We start from the raw sequence: 19182 nt of genomic DNA, 5'->3' as shown, positions 1-19182 counted from the left end.
ACAAAGTTTAAAACAAAGCAAAATAGTTCATGTATACAATACACTCCAGTTAAAACCAATTATATAAAATCACATTAAAAAAAAATATGTTTTCAGTTTATACTTGAATTAATCCAATGTTTCAACCTGCCTAATGGAATCCAGAATATAGTTCCACAACCGAGAGGCACACAACAGCAAAAAGCTCTGGCTCCAGTTGATTTAAGAAGACTCTTTGGAGCAACTAAAAGTTCTAAACTCAAAGAACTAGTAGGAATATACAGAGTTAGTAGTTATTGTAGATAGGATAGCCCTAATCCATGAAGGACCTTACTACAGCAACTTTAAAATCAATTTGGTATCTCACTGGTAATCAGCCTAAGGACCTAAACTTTAATTTGGCAACATTTCTCAAATGATAAAAAGCTATTCTGATAACATAATTAATATGGAAATCAAAACAAGGCTCGGGTTCAAGATAACACCCAGGTTCTTCACTCAAGTGGAAGGTAAAATGGAATTACCATTGAAAATAATATTGATTGGATTACATTTCGCTAAACCCAGTTTAGAGCCAATTTAACAAAACATCAGTTTTATCTGGGTTTATTTTCAACCAGTCTGTAGCCAACCATGATCAGATCTGAGTTAAACACCTTGTAAGAGTATGTACTGCCATATCTGCCTGCGCAGGAAATGATGCATAGATTTGTGTATCATCATCATAAAAATCCAAATAACGATGATTTGCTAATAATGTCCTCAAGAGGTAACACACAGACAATGAACAACAAAGGGCCCAATACAGAGCCCTGAGGAACGTCAAACTGTACCGTACCTATTTCAGTTGCCCAGTGAGATAAACTGGTGGAGGTGAGATACATAGGAAACAAACCAGTCTAGAAATTTTCCAGAAAGACCAACATGAAACTGCAGACGATTTAACACAATCTCATGATCAACGGTATCAAATGCTGCGGAGAGATCTAACAAAACAAGAATTGAAAGCATACCACAGTCTGTAACCGAATGTAGCACCATATCTTTACAATCAAGCTGCAGATTATAATTAATCAAGTTACCATTCTACATGTTAAAAAAAGAGACCTTTTTGTTGTGTGGGCACAATAAAGAATGTAGAAAATAAATGTAGAAATCAATTATTGGTTTATCATTTTGAAACACTGTAAAACGTAATCTTATCCTATTTCAATATCAAACTGGCACTGCCACTAATTCTATCAGTAATCTACTTGTATTGGTTTCTTTTTTTTTACTTGAGCAGTGCTGTTTACTTTGGATGTCATCAGGTAACTTTTTTTAAAGCTGCTTGCAATGATTTCTACAATATTACTTGAGTATGACAGTGACTCAACTCAAACTGGTTTGAGCTCTGTCTGCTACCAATGGAAGCTAACTGGACTGATTCCAAAGTATATTCAACTCTGTCGCTGCAGCAGATTGTCAGTAGGACACTACCAACCCAGTTGCAGGCTCTATATCTCAAAAGCAAACAAGCAAAACCTTTGTGAATTAATTGTATATCATCAGAAGTTGGAAATTATACCATTACTCACTCAGAATTTAAAATCATAATTAACTGTCACAAACCTGTGCTGTGAAAGAAACCACACAATACTGCCTAATACAGCTGAGCACCCTCATTGTGACCTGTTACAATGTGGAAAATTACAGTTCTATCATAGAAGAAACATAACCGAAACAGACATCTGACCTACATTTATAAGAAGCTGCTGTCCAATTCTCTGGTAGTGTTTGGTTAAAACAAGTCTTAAAATGCTCTTATTAATTTCACATTCAAGGTCACATTCAAGTAAGTGCAAAATAAAGAATTCAGTAAATTATAAGAGCGAGTTTGACTAAGAGCAGTTAAAACTTATAGTAAATATTTGCTTATGAGTAAAGTCCAGTAAGAACACATAGTAAGTATGACAATTGGATGAGAATGATTTCAGATAAGAGCAATTACAACAAAACGTGAGTATGGTTACCTATAAGGGTAAAATCAAATACAAGATACAGTAAGTAGTTATAGGTAGGAGCAGTAATTGAATGTGGCAAGGTATGGAGCAGTTCAGTGCAAGCTGATGCAAGTTCTGGTACAATTGGGTGCCATATATTCCAGTATGGTTGAGAGTTGTGATGTTTACAGATGCTGTCTGAACAGGTGTCTTGAGAAGGTACGGGAAGGTGGTCAGGGACTGAGCAGTCCTGATATCCGTGGGTAGGTCGTTCCACCACTGAGGGGCAAGGGTGGAGAAGGAGTAGACTCTGGAGGCAGGAGGTACAACTAGTCTGCCAGAGGTGGAGGAGCAGAGGGGATGTAGGGAGAAAACAGTCTGGAGATAGGAGGGAGCAGAAAGATCAAGACTGCGATAGGCTATTACAAGAGTGTTGAATTGGACGTTAGCAGCAATTTGGAGCCAGTGCAGAAAGCAGAGCAGCGGTGTAGCGTGGGAGAAACGAGGAAGAGAAAAGACAAGGCAAGCAGTAGAGTTTTGGATGAGCTGGGGTGGGCAGATACAGTTCCTTGCAAAAGTATTCAGACCCTCTCAGTTTTCACATTTCGTTACTTAAAGCTTGCAGTCATGACACTTTGAAGTAGGAATTAATATGTGTTACATACACAACCTACACCACACATTCACAGCAAAAACAAAAAGAAGTAAATAGATAATTAATATGAAATAAAAATGGAAAAGTCATGATTGCATAAGTATTCAAACCCTTTGCTGTGGCAAACCTAAATTAATTCAGGTGCACCAAATGACCTTAACGAGCCACACAATTAGTTGAATGGCCTCTTTCTGTGTGCAATATTAGTGGTTCTCATGATTTCAGAATTAAAAAAAAAACCTGTCTGTGTGAGGTTCCTTGGTCAGGCAGTGATTTTCAAGCAAACTCAACTATGAAGACCAAGGAGCTTTCAAAGCAAGTCAGGGATAAAGTCATTGAAAAGCACAGACCAGGAGAAGGGTACAAAAAAATATCGAAGTCTCTGAATATCCCTGTGAGCACAGTCTACTCAATCATCAAGAAATGGAAGATGCATTGTACCATCCAGACACTGCCTAGATCAGGCATCCGTCCAAACTGAGCAGCCAGGCAAGGAGGAAACTGGTGAGGGATGCCACTGTGAGGCCAACGACAACTTTGAACGAGCTATAGTTCAATGGCTGAGATGGGAGAAAACGTTCATCAGTCAACAATCTCCAGAACACTTCACAAAAGTAGCCTCTATGGCAGGGTGGCAAGAAGGAAGCCATTACTAAAAGTAATCCATCTCAAAGTCCGCATGGAGTTTGCAACAAAGCACCTGAGTGATCCTGCAAAAATGTGGCAAAAGGTGTTGTGGTCAGACGAGACCAAATTGGAACTTTTTGGTCTAAATGCCAAGCGTTACGTTTGGCGCAGACCCAACACAGTACATCTCCCAGTCAACACCATCTCCACAGTCAAGCATGGTGGTGGCAGCATCATTCTGTGAGGATGCTTCTCCTCAGCAGGGACTGGAAAGCTTGTTAGGATTGAAGGAAAAATGGAGCAAAGTACAAATACTAGAGGAAAACCTGTTTCAGGCTGCTAAAGACTTAAAACTGTCGTGAAAATTCACCTTTCAGCAGGACAATGATCCAAAGCACAAGGCCAAAGCTACACTGGAGTGGCTTAAGAATAAGTGAATGTCCTTGAGTGGCCCAGTCAAAGTCCTGACCTGAATCCTATTGAGAACGTGGAGACTTGAAAACTGCTGTCCATAAGCGATCCCCAAGCAACTTGAGCAAATCTGCCAAGAGTTCTAGAGACTTACCTAAAAAGACTTGCAGCTGTAATTGTGTTTCCACCAAATATTGTGTTGACGGGTCTGAATACTTATGTAATCAACATATTTCCATTGTTTCTCTTTAGTTTTTGCTGACCTTTACTGTAACTTATCTTACACTTAGAAGTCTTCAGTTTGAGCATTCAAATTTTGAATAAAATATAAAATTTAAAAAAAAAATGTGTATGCATCATTTTGTACTGTCACAAAATGGGACCCCATAGGAAGGGTCTGAATACTTTTGCAAGGCACTGAAGCAGAGGCAGGGAGGCCGGTCAGGAGGGAGTTGCACTAGTCAAGGTGGGACAATACCAGGGTCTGAACTAGGAGCTGCATGGAGTAGTCAGTGAGGAAGGGGCAAATTCTGCATATTTTGCTGAGGAAGAAGCAACAGGAGCATGCCAGAGTAGATGTGCTGCAAGTAGGAGAGGGAGGGGTTGAGGGTGACATCGATATTCTTGGTGGATGAGGAGGGACAGAGTGGTGGATTCAAGCAGAATAGAGATCAGTAGTGGGGGAGGAAGAGCGGGAAGGTCTGATTTGGAGGTTGAGTTTGAGATGATGAGAGTGTATCCAGGAGGTGGCTAAGAGACAGGTAGAGGTACGGGAGGAAATGTCAGTCAGACGTGGCAAAGGAGAGGAAGATCTGCGCATCATCAGCATAGAAGTGATACGAGAAGCCACGAGAGATGACGGGATCCAGGGAGCGGGTGCAGAGAAAAAAAAACAGGAGGGGTCCCAGGACTGAGTCTTGGAGGGCAAAATATGAGCTTCTGCCCACAATCAGTAACATTTAAAAACTATGATTTATTGTGTCCTTGGCATTGTCACATTTACAGTAAATGAAGGCGGTTTTGGTGGTTTTTGAAATTGTTCTCTACCACTTTAATTTCAGATTTTCTTTTGGCACCACATTTTCAGTGATTGAGCTGTTGTATGTACAGGTTTTTGGTCACTATTTTTATTAACAAGGGCAGACAAGTAAAGCAGTACTTCCTGGCCCAAGTCATGTGGCAAAACATCTGAGATTTAAGCCATGTTCATTTTTTTGTGATAGTAAGAGCACACTGACTTAAACTGTACATATTGTACATACCACTTGAATTTTTCCAAACTATAGTGGGAGGCAATATGCTACATCTGTTAAAAGATTATCTTTTGGCAACAGATTTTGAACTAAATCCTTGCAAGTTTTTTATGCAGGGAAAAAAGAAAATAAACTGGTTATTTCTGGCAATTAAATATGTACCATAATATGACAGTCAGTTTGTGTTAACTGCATTGTAAAAAACAAAAAAAAACAAAAAAACAGGTTTATCAAGTTACCCAATGAACAGGCTGAAACTAGTCTCCATAAGTGGCAGGGATGTGTAGATTTACAGGTCTGTTATTCTTAGTCATGATTTATAACTCTTATCTTCAATGCTAATGGACTGAATTGTAAACCACAGCTGCACTTCAGCTTTAAGCAGTAGCACAAGTTCCAACTGTCCCTTGCCAAACTTAATTACAAAACTTCAGATTGAAAGACTGCTTATGAAATAATGCAAATTACAGTAAATCCTAAAATGGCAAGTAAAAACTTCAGAGTGGGTGAGTAAATCTCACACAGTATCTCTTCTGCAAAGGTGTGCTTGCAATACCTTTACTGGTGCACTGTATGATTGCATGTTTAATGCCGTGCCCAATATGTTTTGTTTTTTTTAAATTAAATGTAACATTCTTATGTCCTGAGAGGGATCTAAATATAGGTTGCAATAAGAACCATGAAAAGTAAGTCACCTACAGGCTTTATAGGAATACATTAGTTCATTAAAAAGCCAAGCAAGTAGTTTAAAACACAGCTTCATTACTTTAAGAAATCAGTGACTTGGATACCTTGCTGCAATTCTTATTTTTTTCAGTGAAGTGTATATAGCTACTTTAACAAAAGCCAGTTATTGTAGGAGCTCTAGGAATCCAAGCCTGGTCAATAAAAAGCTGATCTTAGAATCAACTTGGGACCAGAGTCTTTATAACTTATTTTTTCATTGAAAAAATGTAATATTCAGTGTCTCACAGGGAGATATACTATGTAATGTACCAAAGACCAAATATGAGTTGTTTATCTGGTGCACATCACCCCATTTATTGCCATCTTGACAACATTTCTATGTCTTATTGAATCCATGATACACAATAAAGGATGCCATACAATGAGCAGTTCACAGCATAGCATCCAGATGACAGGGCAAGCAGATACAAGAGTAAGCAAACAAATGTACAGCTTAAACTCAGTCCATCCACCAGGCCAGGTGGCAACACCAATGGAGAAGGCAGTCAGCTTAGGTCAGAGGTCAGGTGCAGTTAGAAGTTTCAATAACAGTGAAATGAAGTTTGACATGCCACCAGTTGTTATAGCAGCAGTATACTTAATTTCATACAAGCCCTCCTGCCAGGAAGGTTTAATAAACAGGACATACAGATGGGCAGGACCCAGCCATATACCTAGAGATTCTAATACTGTATTCTGACTCATGATACATGTCCTTGGTATTTATTCACAATTGGGCAAGTGGTTCTCTAAAGAGTAACATATAAAAAACCTCCAAATTATCGGTGTACCTGGGATATGAGAAGCACTGCAAACATTCATGCCACAGTCAACCAAATAATAAACTGAAGCACTGGACACTTTAAAAAAAAGTTTATTTTTAGTGTTCTGACAACACATTTCAGAAATCATGCAAACACTGAAAAAGCCATCTCTACCTGGGATTCTAGTCTGTAAAGAAAAAAAAGGGGAGACCAATTACCATCATTCAGGCAAATAAAGGAATACTGAACAGTGTTTTTGATTTGTATATATACAATATAACGAACACAAAAGTGCTCCTCTCAGTGGTATTACTGTATTTGATTAGGTAGTAAATGGAGTGTAGGTTAAAATTCTGAATCTTGTCAATTTAGCAAATTCCAATAGAATCCAGTAGTGCAACACAAACGTTTGCCCCAAGGTTTGTATTCTGTTCAAGATGGGGTACGATCAGTTGTACCTCCCAACAGGATCCAAAGCAACGGTTTATGAGAACTATTGTATCCCCCCCATGTTGGCCACTAAAAAGGCAGAGTCAGCCTTAAATGGGCAAATCTTTAAGAGGACACAATACATTACACATCATACCTGAAAGACAGACCCTGCAATACAAATCTTCATAACTGCAGAAGGAAGATGCTGGGATGTGTCATTTCACTAAAATAAAATAGGTTGTTTGTACACCGGCATGTTCGTCTTAATTGAAAGACATTTTTATAAATCAATTACATTGTCAGCAAGTTGGAAAATGCTTTGGACAGCAGTCCAACCAGTTCTTGCTTGTATACCACATGTTATTGTTCATTGGAGACAGTCACATGTTCAGAGTGGTATTAACATTGCTTTTAATTTGCTTCTTTCTGAATTCTACATGTTTTTTTGTGTTAAACAGGGTGGGGTTCATTTCTTCTATATTGCCTGTTTGCAGGTTCAACCTATCAAACACTCCATGCCTGATTATATTCTCCATTCCCTTCAAATGAACTTATTCCAAGAAGAAAGTCACACAAGTAGAGCATCTGTGGTATGATAACATTTGTATCTCCCGACAGGATCCAAAGCAGGGGTTTTGCCTTTGCTTCAGGTTTATGAGAGAACTAGTCTACCCCCGTGTTGGCCACTAAAACACAAATCAGTCTTAAATGGGCTTGAAGGGGACATGCATGCCATAAATTCACTCAAGTATCATACCTTCAAGTCAAGCTTTCGTTTAGCCCTATGAAACCACGAATACAATCTCATACCTTCATGCCAACTTTCCCCCAACCTGTGGTGTATAAGTAAATCCCAGATGGTTCCTGAAAAACTTTATAAAATTAGGGTAGATAATAGAATGGTTTATTTTACAATCAGTACAATGAATAGCATCTCGGAGTGCACAACACATAATGACACATTTAGGGTCCTTAGCCAAAAGCCATTTAAAAACAAAGCATCTTTGTGTCCCATTGGCCATCCCTGTTGGGATGTATATCTAAGCAACAGGGATATAGTGGCCCACAACTATTGTAACAACCATCAAGTAGTCAGGGTAGGATGAGATCAGAATTCTTACTGTCATCAACTGTCAGTGAGAGAGTTCAAGAATATATTCATCATTCATCCAAAGTGATGTATATGCCATTTATTTAAAAAAAAAAATTCAGTGTTAAATAGGTACTCTCAACTTACATTTAAAATACGTCCGTCACCTTCACAATGCCAAAGGTTCTCAGTCATGCAGTGCTCTATATATAAATAAAATACAAAACAAAAAAAGTAAAAACAACCCATTTCCAGCATGTTAAGTTCACCTCTGAATAAATGGAATGGTAAAGTATAATCAGCTGAATGCATTTGGCAGAATCTGTTCACCACAGGTTAGGTTTTTTGTGAATTACAGCAACACAGAACTGCTTACCTGTAACACTCTGGTGTTTAGCACCATCTGAAAAATAAGGAGGATCAGAAATGTAAGTACTTTATGTCTTGCATAGCAAACCATGACAGCCCATGTAATAAGACCAGAGCCATGTAAAAATGCTGATTAGTATGTACCTCCCGACAGGATCCAAAGCAGGGGTTTTGCCTCCGCTTCAGGTTTATGAGAGAACTAGTCTACCCTAATGTGTTAGCCACGTAAAACACAATCGGTCTTAAATGAGCAGTTTTAAAGGGGACATACATGCCATAAACTCACACAATAAGTAGCTCATACCTTCAAGTCAGGCTTTCCGGGTCATTCTCAGAATACCGAACTTCACATCACTGTGCTCACAAGATGCCAAAGTCACCAAGACTGGGAAAGAAATAATGAATTATTCAAGAGCAGATGCAAAACTTCCTATAAAAATACATTTTATAGGTTTCCTTAGAAGAATATAAAAGGGGACAGAGGAATGTCTCTACAGACACCCAGACCGATACTGTTCTAAGTATATCCTAACCAAGTTTCATCACAATTGCTTTAAGGCTTCTCTAGCTACACCCAAGTGTGACAGACAGCTAGGCAGCTGCCACGCATATTCCCAGAATCTGATGCAAACAATAGACTTCACATCTTGTGCTAAACAGTCCTTGGCAAGGTAATCATAACTGAATAAGTGGTTCTCAATATATGAAAACTCTGAAGTGCCTGCCTGTAAAGTTGGACTTGGATATTTGTGGTATGATAACATTTGTGCCTCCCGACAGGATCCAAAGCAGGGGTTTTGCCTCTGCTTCAGGTTTATGAGAGAACTAGTCTACCCCCCTGTGTTTGCCACTTAAAACACAATCAGTCTTAAATGGGCAATTTTAAGGGGACATGAATATTACAAAATGTACAGAAGTAGTGTACCTTTAAGTCAGGCTTTCCAGATCTTCATAATGCCAACCTTCTCATTACTCTGCAAAAAAGATGCATCAATTTGAGCGAAAACATTTCAAAAGACATTTTAGAACTCATTCCCCCCAGGTTCTTCATTGAAACCTGTTAAATTACGCAATTCATTTCAGATAATGTATAACACTGTCTGACTAAGAGGGTGTCTGTCCTTATTGAAGAGTTGTGCCAGTAAGGCAGGTCATAACATTGACATACAACCCGAGTGGTCTCAATATTGGTTTTGCTGGCAGTTTAATGCAGTTATACAATGCAGTTAAATGTTCCCCTTAATAGGGTGTGGATTATTACAGTATTTAGGGCACTTATTGTATAAAATAAGTATATCAGGGCTGTCAAGCATTTAATATTAATCTCGGTTTTAATCACATATTAAATTGATAAAATTACTATATTCATCCAACATTGGTTTTTACAGATGCAATTATCCTTAACTATAAATAAAATTGTTTAAAATGTATTTAGGTATTTGAGTCTGAATGCAGTACCCTGTGCAAATTGGCCATCTTGGTCGAATTATTTATTTTTGGCATTGGCCCAAAAACGTAAAACAAAACCATTAAAAAAAAAAAATGTATTAACAGGGTGCAAGTTTTGATTGTCACATTGTCTGCAATGTTGTGAGGTGCAAGTAAATAATTAGTACACAATTATACAAAAAAAGATGTATTCATGTAAACGTTTTGAAAACTGTAAATAACCTGTTGAAATAAACTTGAACAAGCAGGCAATCCTAACTAGACAAATAAATACAAATCAAAACACTAGGATTTGCCTTCTCAATTTTGGAAGCAATTTACAAACTACCTCAGTTATCGTGTGTCTTTGCTTTACCAGGACGAACTGCAGAACACTGGCTTGTTTGGAATCACTTGAACTTGCAGCAGTTTTTTTTTTAGGTCACCCAACAGGTCTCTCTACACCCTGTTTTCTGTGAGAAGATGCTGAGCTGCTGAGTCTCTGCAGTGCTTTTTCTAGTTTTTGTTGACATGTCTGACAAGTAGTACTTCATTTAGGTTTCAACTGCGAGTGTCCAACTGCACGCGTAGCCATTTTGGTTTAGTGGGAACCAGAAATATTCTCATGACGTAATATGAAAGAGAGACCAGAGTACAATGGTACCCTGGGGTGTCTCGTTTAACCAGGAAATGTACCGATTGAGACAGTCACCAAAATTGACTAGGGTCAGCAATTTAGAAATTACAAATACAACCAACATAATAAAATTGTGTGGCTCAAGCTTGATCAGCATACAGAGATCAGAAAACAATAAACAGGATTATCTTTTTAAATGCGATTGCAGACAACTATGTAGCTAATGTAAGCACTTCTAGGAAATGAACAAACTGTCATCCAAAAACTGCAAACTAACAAGGAAATTGGCAGGCTTTACATACTATGTGCAAAAAAAGAGTCAATCATTTAGTTTGATTCATGGGCTTGCAGCGTTCCTGAATTTGTCAAAACTGATGGGTTTCATTTCTGGTTGTATTGTTGGCTGTAGCAGAAGAGCTGCTAGTGTATTTTGAGAAATTAAGGCGTGTTCAGCACACAGCAGACTAGATTACTTGTGTGCGATACTGGAACTCACTTTCTGTCCAAGCCATCAGAACGTATTAGAAAAAAAAAAACTCCTATTCATTTTTAGGGCTTTGCTCCATAATGCGGTTCAGTGACCAACTTCCATTTAAACAATGACTGCAGTCAGATACTCAAATGTTGCCGTGGCCGGGATTGAAGTACGCTGTGCCGAAAGGCTCAACATACAGCAGTGTGATTAACGCATGTTAAATATTTACCTCCAAAAAAATGTACCCGTTAATTACAGATGTTAACTGCAATTAACTGACAGCCCTAATTACACACACACCTATTTTTTATATAAGTTAATCCACAATCATAAAATGTGTATCTCCCGACAGGATCCAAAGCAGGGGTTTTGCCTCTGCTTCAGGTTTATGAGAGAACTAGTCTACCCCCCTGTGTTGGCCACTTAAAACACAATCAGTCTTAAAATGGGCAGTTATAAGGGGACATGCATGCCATAAACTCACACAATACGTAGCTCATACCTTCAAGTCAGGCTTTCCGGGTCATTCTCAGAATATCGAACTTCACATCACTGTGTTCACAAGATGCCAAAGTCACTACGAACAGGAAAGAAATAATGAATTATTCAAGAGCAGATGCAAAACTTCCTATAAAAATTACATTGTATTAGTTTCCTTAGAAGAATATAAAAGGGACAGAGGAGTGTCTATAGACACCCAGATCGATACTCTACTGCACTTATGAACATCCTAACCAAGTTTCATTACAACTGCTTAGGGCTTCTCTAGCTACACCCAAATGACACAGACAACTAGGCAGCTGCCACGCATATCCCCAGAATCTGATGCAAACAACAGACTTCACATCTTGTGCTAAACAATGTACTTAGCAAGGTAATCATAACTGAATAAGTGGTTCTCAATACATGAAAACTCTGAAGTGCCTGCCTGTAAAGATGGACTTAAATATTTGTGGTATGATAACATTTGTGCCTCCCGACAGGATCCAAAGCAGGGGTTTTGCCTCTGCTTCAGGTTTATGAGAGAACTAGTCTACCCCCCTGTGTTGGCCACTTAAAACACAATCAGTCTTAAATGGGCAGTTATAAGGGGACATGCATGCCATAAACTCACACAATACGTAGCTCATACCTTCAAGTCAGGCTTTCCGGGTCATTCTCAGAATATCGAACTTCACACTATTGTGCTCACAAGATGCCAAAATCACTACGAACAGGAAAGAAATAATGAATTATTCAAGAGCAGATGCAAAACTTCCTATAAAATTCACTGAACAGGTTTCCTTAGAAGAAAATAAAAGGGTCAGAGGAATGTCTCTACAGACACCCGGACTGATAATCGACTGTTCTTATGAACATCCTAACCAAGTTTCATCACAATTGCTTTAAGGCTTCTCTAGCTACACCCAAGTGTGACAGACAGCTAGGCAGCTGCCACGCATATTCCCAGAATCTGATGCAAACAATAGACTTCACATCTTGTGCTAAACAGTCCTTGGCAAGGTAATCATAACTGAATAAGCGGTTCTTAATATATGAAAACTCTGAAGTGTCTGCCTGTAAAGTTGGACTTAGACATTTGTGGTATGATAACATTTGTGCCTCCCGACAGGATCCAAAGCAGGGGTTTTGCCTCTGCTTCAGGTTTATGAGAGAACTAGTCTACCCCCCTGTGTTTGCCACTTAAAACACAATCAGTCTTAAATGGGCAATTTTAAGGGGACATGAATATTACAAAATGTACAGAAGTAGTGTACCTTTAAGTCAGGCTTTCCAGATCTTCATAATGCCAACCTTCTCATTACTCTGCAAAAAAGATGCATCAAATTTGAGCGAAAACATTTCAAAAGACATTTTAGAACTCATTCCCCCCAGGTTCTTCATTGAAACCTGTTAAATTACACAATTCATTTCAGATAATGTATAACACTGCCTGACTAAGAGGGTGTCTGTCCTTATTGAAGAGTTGTGCCAGTAAGGCAGGTCATAACATTGACATAAAACCCGAGTGGTCTCAATATTGGTTTTGATGGCAGTTTATTGCAGTTGTACAATGTAGTTAAATGTTCCCCTTACAAGGGAGTGGATTATTACAGTATTTAGGACGTGCACACATAACATTAACACATATGTACAAATAATGACACACTTTTACATGCATTCGGATACAAAAATCAGATGTTTGCATTCACTACAAATGACAAAAATACCTTGCACTCATTTACCGCCTCATCAGAATTTGCACGACAGTAAAAAAGAAAACATAGCAAATGAAAAAAGAGCTCTGTGTGGCATGTTGCGATTTATTTATTTATAACCACAGGATCAACACTGCAGCCCTTGAGCCTCTATTTAAAAGTTTGTCAGCAAAAAGTAAACAAACCAGATTTTGGGTTTGCACGCAGTGATCTCTATGGAAAGCCATCTGTGACAAATGCGTCGAGAGCCAGAAACTTATAGGACAGAACAAAAGGCAAGCACCTCATTCTGAAATGCTTAGTTTAACAGTACCCAACTTCCAGGATGTTGTGTAGTGATTTTATTTTTTTTTTAATATGTATTACACTGTGTAACACAATTTTTGTTCCTGGATAGTAAGTGTTATTTCCTAATTGCTTATGCCTCAGAAGTATAGAAAATGGCTATTATTCCCCACAAACTTTGCTTTTGTGACCAGAACAGTGATATTTCAAAATATCACTATTTCCAATGGGAAAACGGGCAAATGTGCGTCTCTTCGTTCACAAAGTCAGAAAAAAACAACATATGAATCCAAATTAACATTTATACTAAAGTAATACAAACATGACTACAAAAGATTTAGAAGTGAGTAGTTTTTTGAGATTTGCAATTATACTGTATTTACAGTATAATTGTAAATCTCAAAAAACTACACTTTGCTAGAGCTTCCCAATAGATGACTGAGGTTTGGACCACACCATGAGGTAGATATGCGCGAGGCCCACTACTTTGGACATCCCCAAAATGTGTCAAACTTGGCTACTATGCTTCTAAATAACTATCAAACCATCTGATGCAAGTACAGCCATTGTACGAGTCTGAAGACCATCATTTATGAATAAAATCGAAGCTAAGGAGCGTCTGTATAAGCGTGTGTTCAACCACAGCTTTAAAATATTATAAATCTTACGTAACTAATAAAAAATGTACAATTTTAACCAGAGTTGTTTTAACTTATTTCAGAGTAGCCAATTGTCAAACTACTTATTAAAATACATTCACATTTAAAAAACGGATGAATCACATTCCCGCCCAACGCAGACCGGCTTCCGGTAAAGTAAAATAAAGTTTAATCGTTTTAAAAGCATAGGTCCGTAATGTATTTATCACTGCATTAAATTAAATTGTATTTCCAAAGTTGCCTAGTCGGATACATTTGAGGCTAACCTGTCTCACTTCGATGAATGGATGGTCTTATCGGCTTTAGTTCGTGTTATGTGTATGGTGTGCGTCTCGACTGGGTCATTCCCCAAGACAACCCGCAATATTTCGGGTTTCTAATAATGTCAATTAACCCCAAGCCGATGGGGTCATATTTAGGATTGTGGTCCTAACATTATACCAACTACATATTACACAATAGGAATGCAAGCGCAATTGCTTCAAGCTATCATGTGCTTAGATCTAGCAATATTATTCTGCCTGGTATAGCAGGGCCTGTGGCCTCTACATTCTTCTTTTTACTGAATTTGTGAATGTTATGCACTTCATGTAGGCCTACATAGTGTTTTACTTAACTCATATGAATATCAATATAACAACTATAAATCACTTTTCTGGACTGAATAAGGGTAAACCTTAGGCCCAGATGGACAACTCATTTGCATAGCCTACATTTAGTACGCATATAAAGTACACGCAAACCTAATGATCCAGCTTAGAACGAGTCTATTGTAATATATTTAAGAACATAAATTGGATATATATATATATTTCAGGCAAACACAGCCCACGTGGTGAAAGCCCGCAAACGTCATCTCTAAATGTACCCCGCTCAACTACCCGATTTAATTAAAATCTAAAAACTTTATTATACTAGTCGTGTTCAACTCTGAATCCCGACTACCAAAAGTACAGATTATGTCCTCAACTTCCATAATTCACATCATCAATTAGTTTACATCTGGTACTAAACCGAGTTTAAAGATAACCTTTACATTACAGCACTTCTGAGCTCACCGGAGTGTTCAATATAAATCATGAATAATAACATGATAGTAATATTACAATCTAATTCCTTATTTCGTTATTTATTTATTTATTTATTTATTTTTTTCTTTCTTTCTTTCTTTCTTCTTTCTTTCTTTCTTTCTTTCTTTCTTTCTTTGAGCAAGAGCAATAGTATACATACTCGATGACTGAAAAGGGACTTTTACTTGCTGAGAATGAGAACGAGCCTCGATATACTGGGAGCTATATGAGGACACTTTCAATCCTGCTTCTCGAAAGGTATAGCTCACCTTTGGTTTGAACCCACACCAAATATCTTGGCCCATACAAAGTAAAAAAACATTTGTTTCAACTTTGTTATATATTTCGTATATATATATATATATCTATATATATATATATATATAGATATATATTATATTGATATATATAAATTTACATTGCAATGTTACACATGTGTGAATAGGTACACTTATCAATCTACTGTATACAGGACATAGTGTAAGTATCATCGTTATTAGTAGACAATTTTCAGACAAAGTTAGTTTTTTGCCTTTAAAACGGAGTTTTAACTAAACTAAAACATTTGAATTTGACGGATTAATTAATTATTATTTACACTTAATTATTATTATTATATTATTAATTTATTAATTAAAGGCAAGCAACCAAATAAAAATAGAATAAATAAATTTTAAGGTTCAAGTTAATAAAAAAAGAGTAATATAAATATGTTAAAATATTTTGGCGTCAATTGTGCTGGTTTTGTCATTATTTTTTCTGTTTGTTTATTAAACACACTGAGGTTTCAACCCCAGTACTGCCTCTCTGTGTACTCCTTTCTGACCTGAAGTCACCCCACACACACCATGCTGTCATACTAAGTCACTCCGTTTGCTTCAAAATAAAAATTCAGTCTCTCCACATATCTGATCAATGGCTCTTGATTAGGGTCATATATCTCTACTTTCCCGAAATGTGCCATTTAATTTGTTTAACTTCAGGTGATTTAATCAACAGTCAATATCACTTCCCCCCTATATATTACTAATAAAAATAATAATCACGTATTTTTGTATTGATGTATCGGGAAACAGAGACAAAGCAAAGTACTTTTCACATTCTTTAGCCTATAGCAAACCAGCAACCAAATAAAGAACATCAACTTCCTTCTATGTGTTTCATTGTCGCTTACTTTTAATAATGATTTAGGCAACTTGATACTACTTTAACAAAACAACACACGTTTATTAAGTAGTTGGCTTCACTTACAGGCTTGCTAGCATGCTTCTCTCAGTTCCCTTTCAATTCGAAGACGACCACCACTGACATTGGTTTGGGATATTCCTGCCCTTCGGGTAGGTATTGCTGAGCTGTCTATACCAGAGCTGTCGAAAGGCCCCTTCCTGTGATGACGCACTCAGTCCCACCTACCAAGGGACTAAAGCTGTGATTCGCAGCAAGATCCTCCTCTTTTTCCCTCTCAAGACGGTAAGGTAAGACCTTTGTGTTTAGCTGAGTGTGGATAAGGAAATCGTCTCGAGTTGAATTGAGTCTTGTTTTATTTCCCTTGCATTCGTGCTGAAAGTCGGCTAGGCCTTGCCATATCCTCGCTGTTGAGTTGACCTCCCAGCTGCGCTTTCTTCTACAGGGCTAGGCCTTGCCGTATCCCAGCTATCGAGTAGACCGTGCCGGCTACACAGGCCCGCCACCTCAGTGAGTTGTGCCATGTGAACAGTGCAATCTCTCTTTCTTTACTTTCTTCCAGAGCACACATGTCCTCCTCGGGGATAGGCCTTGCTGTATCCCCGCTGTTGAGTAAACCCTGCTGGCTGCACAGGCCCGCCACCTTGGTAAGTCGGGCCTTGTAAACAAACTGTATTTCACTGTATTATTGTCCGCTATTGTGTGTGTGTGTGTTGACCATGCTGTTAGGGTAGGCACACTGCTTAGTGGCACTCCCCGGTGCTGTGGTACCACGGTGCACGCATAACCCGTGATATTTTTATTTAGGAGCACAGGTGCTTAGTATAAGCGACACACGGTGCCCAAAGCCTCAGTGGTAGTGCACAACAATGCTGCACGGTACGTGGTGCACTTAGTACTCGTGTGTGCAGTGCTCGGTTCACACAGTGCACATGTGCACACTTGCTGATACCTCTAACACTCTAGTGCGATTACACACTGTACGTCAGTTCACATAGTGCATGGTACCTGATACGCACGGCACTTGGGACGCACAGTGCAAACAGTGCACTAGATGCGTGACACTAGTCAACCTACACACAGTGCTGCGCAGTACCCAGTGTAACATGGTACTCGGTACATGGTGCGCAAGGTTAATACATGCAGGTTACTACCTGCACGTAAACATGCTGGAGCTGCAAGCGGTGTCCCTTGCTTTCCACCACTTCCTCTCAGCGCTGAGTGGCACACATGCTGATCCGGACGGACAGCACAACAGTGGTGGCGTATGTCAACCATCAGGGAGGCCTGCGGTACCTGGGGTTGCATCGCATAGCTTTCAAGCTGCTGATATGGGCTCAGAGGAATCTACTGTCCCTATTGGTGATGCATATTCCTGGAGCGGTGAACTAGGACCTCCAGGAGTGGCCCAGATCCGTCAAAGTGGCGACTCCACACTTAGACGGTGGAGCGCATTTGGAAACAGTTCTGGAAGTCGCAGGTCAATCTCTTTGCTTCTGCAGAGACGACGCATTGCCCCCTGTGGTACTCCCTCCACCGCTTAGCCTGTCCACTCAGTGTATATGCCCTAGCGCGCGAATGGCCCAAAGTGTTTTTGTACACTTTCCTTCCGGTACCTCTGCTCCCGGCTTTAGTTGAGAAAGTCCGGTTAGAGAAATTGTCATTTCTCCTAGTGGCCCCCAAGTGTTCAAGGAGAATATGGTTTTCGACCCTGTGCCAGCTGTTGCACAGCCAGCCCTGGGAGATTAGACTTTGTTTGTATCTACTCCGTCAGGTGAAAGGCTCTCTTTGGCACCTGGAACCAGGCAGGTTCTAGTTATGGGTCTGGCCCCTGAAAGGGACGGCTGGTTAGCCCTAGGGCTATCAGACTCTGTTGTTGAAACGATGCAGAGTGCTAGGGCAGTCTCCACTAGGTCTTTGTATACCTGCAAGTGGAAGTATTTTCAAACTTAGTGTCTGGCTGGGAACCATGACCCCATTACTTGCCCTATGCCAGTCATTTTGCAGTTTCTGAAAGAACTGCTTGATTCTGGAAGATCGCCTTCCACCTTGAAGGTGTATTTAGCGGCTATCTCTGCTTACCATGCCCCCATATATTCTATGTCTCCAGGCACGTATTTTTTGGCTAACCATTTCCTTAAAGGCACAGGGTCATTACGTCCTCCTAGGACAGTGGTCTTCAAAGTAATTTGGGCACGGGCATAAATTGATATTATATATATATATATATATATATATATATATATATATATATATATATATATATATATATATATACACACACACAGTGTGTGTGTGTGTGTGTGTGTGTGTATATATATATATATATATATATACTTTAAGAGTTTTAGTGGGGTTATTCTTGGCTCACTCTAATAAGGCCAGGTCTCAGGTAGTAATTGTGCGTGCTGCGCTTATTCTTTAAATAATTTACATAAAATATGCAATGCTAATTGTTTTTAAATAGCATGTTTACACAGATAACCATGAATAAACTAAAATAAAAAGTGTAGATACCGTATCGCTTTGTTTCAATTTGAGAAATTTGTCAACACTACTGTTTTAAAGATTGCTCATTTCCAGTACAATTATTCAGAGAAAGTGGATTCATAACTAAATATAGTACAGTATTTCTCTTGTCTGGTGAATTAAAATAAAAAAATACAGAGATAGAAAATTCAATTCTACATACTGAAATGTATTATTTTTCTCAGTAACAGTTGGCGAAATTCAGTGCTTACCCTGCCACTGCTCACGAACGATTGGACAGCTGTCAGATCTTTCACTTTCCATTTGGCTACTCACTCTCCTTCAATTTTCATGCAGAATACCATGAACAGCCTCTGATGCTTATGATTGGACAGCTGCATAAAACTTGGCAGATATTTGACTCTCCTATTTGTTAAACTTACAGTTGGTACCTGCACCTGAAACAGACACAGTTTATGTCCCACCCA

At 38.8% G+C, this 19182-nt stretch overlaps 1 long non-coding RNA gene and 8 other non-coding genes across 13 annotated transcripts; all 9 read right to left on the bottom strand.

Annotated features, from left to right (window-relative positions):
- Nucleotides 1-6491: 6491 nt before the first annotated feature.
- Nucleotides 6492-13393, bottom strand: LOC121319960. Of its 5 annotated transcripts, XR_005950777.1 has the most exons (9): nt 12586-13390; nt 11961-12035; nt 11331-11405; nt 9214-9262; nt 8593-8673; nt 8296-8322; nt 8067-8122; nt 7640-7693; nt 6492-6584 (listed from the first exon to the last, which is right to left on the bottom strand). It is a non-coding gene; the product is annotated as an uncharacterized LOC121319960 (long non-coding RNA). The 5 variants fall into 5 exon arrangements; XR_005950776.1 differs by having other exon boundaries at nt 7640-8122; nt 12586-13393; XR_005950775.1 differs by having other exon boundaries at nt 6492-7693; nt 12586-13387.
- On the bottom strand, nt 6848-6948 carry LOC121325985. The gene has a single exon (XR_005951401.1). It is a non-coding gene; the product is annotated as a small nucleolar RNA SNORA26 (small nucleolar RNA).
- On the bottom strand, nt 7430-7545 carry LOC121325983. The gene has a single exon (XR_005951400.1). It is a non-coding gene; the product is annotated as a small nucleolar RNA SNORA26 (small nucleolar RNA).
- LOC121325899 lies at nt 8186-8257 on the bottom strand. Its single transcript, XR_005951383.1, has one exon. It is a non-coding gene; the product is annotated as a small nucleolar RNA SNORD47 (small nucleolar RNA).
- Nucleotides 8425-8542, bottom strand: LOC121325979. The gene has a single exon (XR_005951399.1). It is a non-coding gene; the product is annotated as a small nucleolar RNA SNORA26 (small nucleolar RNA).
- LOC121325970 lies at nt 9051-9168 on the bottom strand. Its single transcript, XR_005951397.1, has one exon. It is a non-coding gene; the product is annotated as a small nucleolar RNA SNORA26 (small nucleolar RNA).
- Nucleotides 11163-11281, bottom strand: LOC121325973. Its single transcript, XR_005951398.1, has one exon. It is a non-coding gene; the product is annotated as a small nucleolar RNA SNORA26 (small nucleolar RNA).
- Nucleotides 11794-11911, bottom strand: LOC121325959. The gene has a single exon (XR_005951395.1). It is a non-coding gene; the product is annotated as a small nucleolar RNA SNORA26 (small nucleolar RNA).
- On the bottom strand, nt 12423-12540 carry LOC121325965. The gene has a single exon (XR_005951396.1). It is a non-coding gene; the product is annotated as a small nucleolar RNA SNORA26 (small nucleolar RNA).
- Nucleotides 13394-19182: the final 5789 nt, after the last annotated feature.

Source organism: Polyodon spathula, chromosome 1 (genome assembly GCF_017654505.1).
Source record: "Polyodon spathula isolate WHYD16114869_AA chromosome 1, ASM1765450v1, whole genome shotgun sequence".
In the NCBI taxonomy this organism is placed as follows: Eukaryota; Metazoa; Chordata; class Actinopteri; order Acipenseriformes; family Polyodontidae; genus Polyodon; species Polyodon spathula.
The sequence above is the reverse complement of the archived record's forward strand: the minus strand, read 5'-3'. Positions and strand labels throughout refer to the sequence as shown.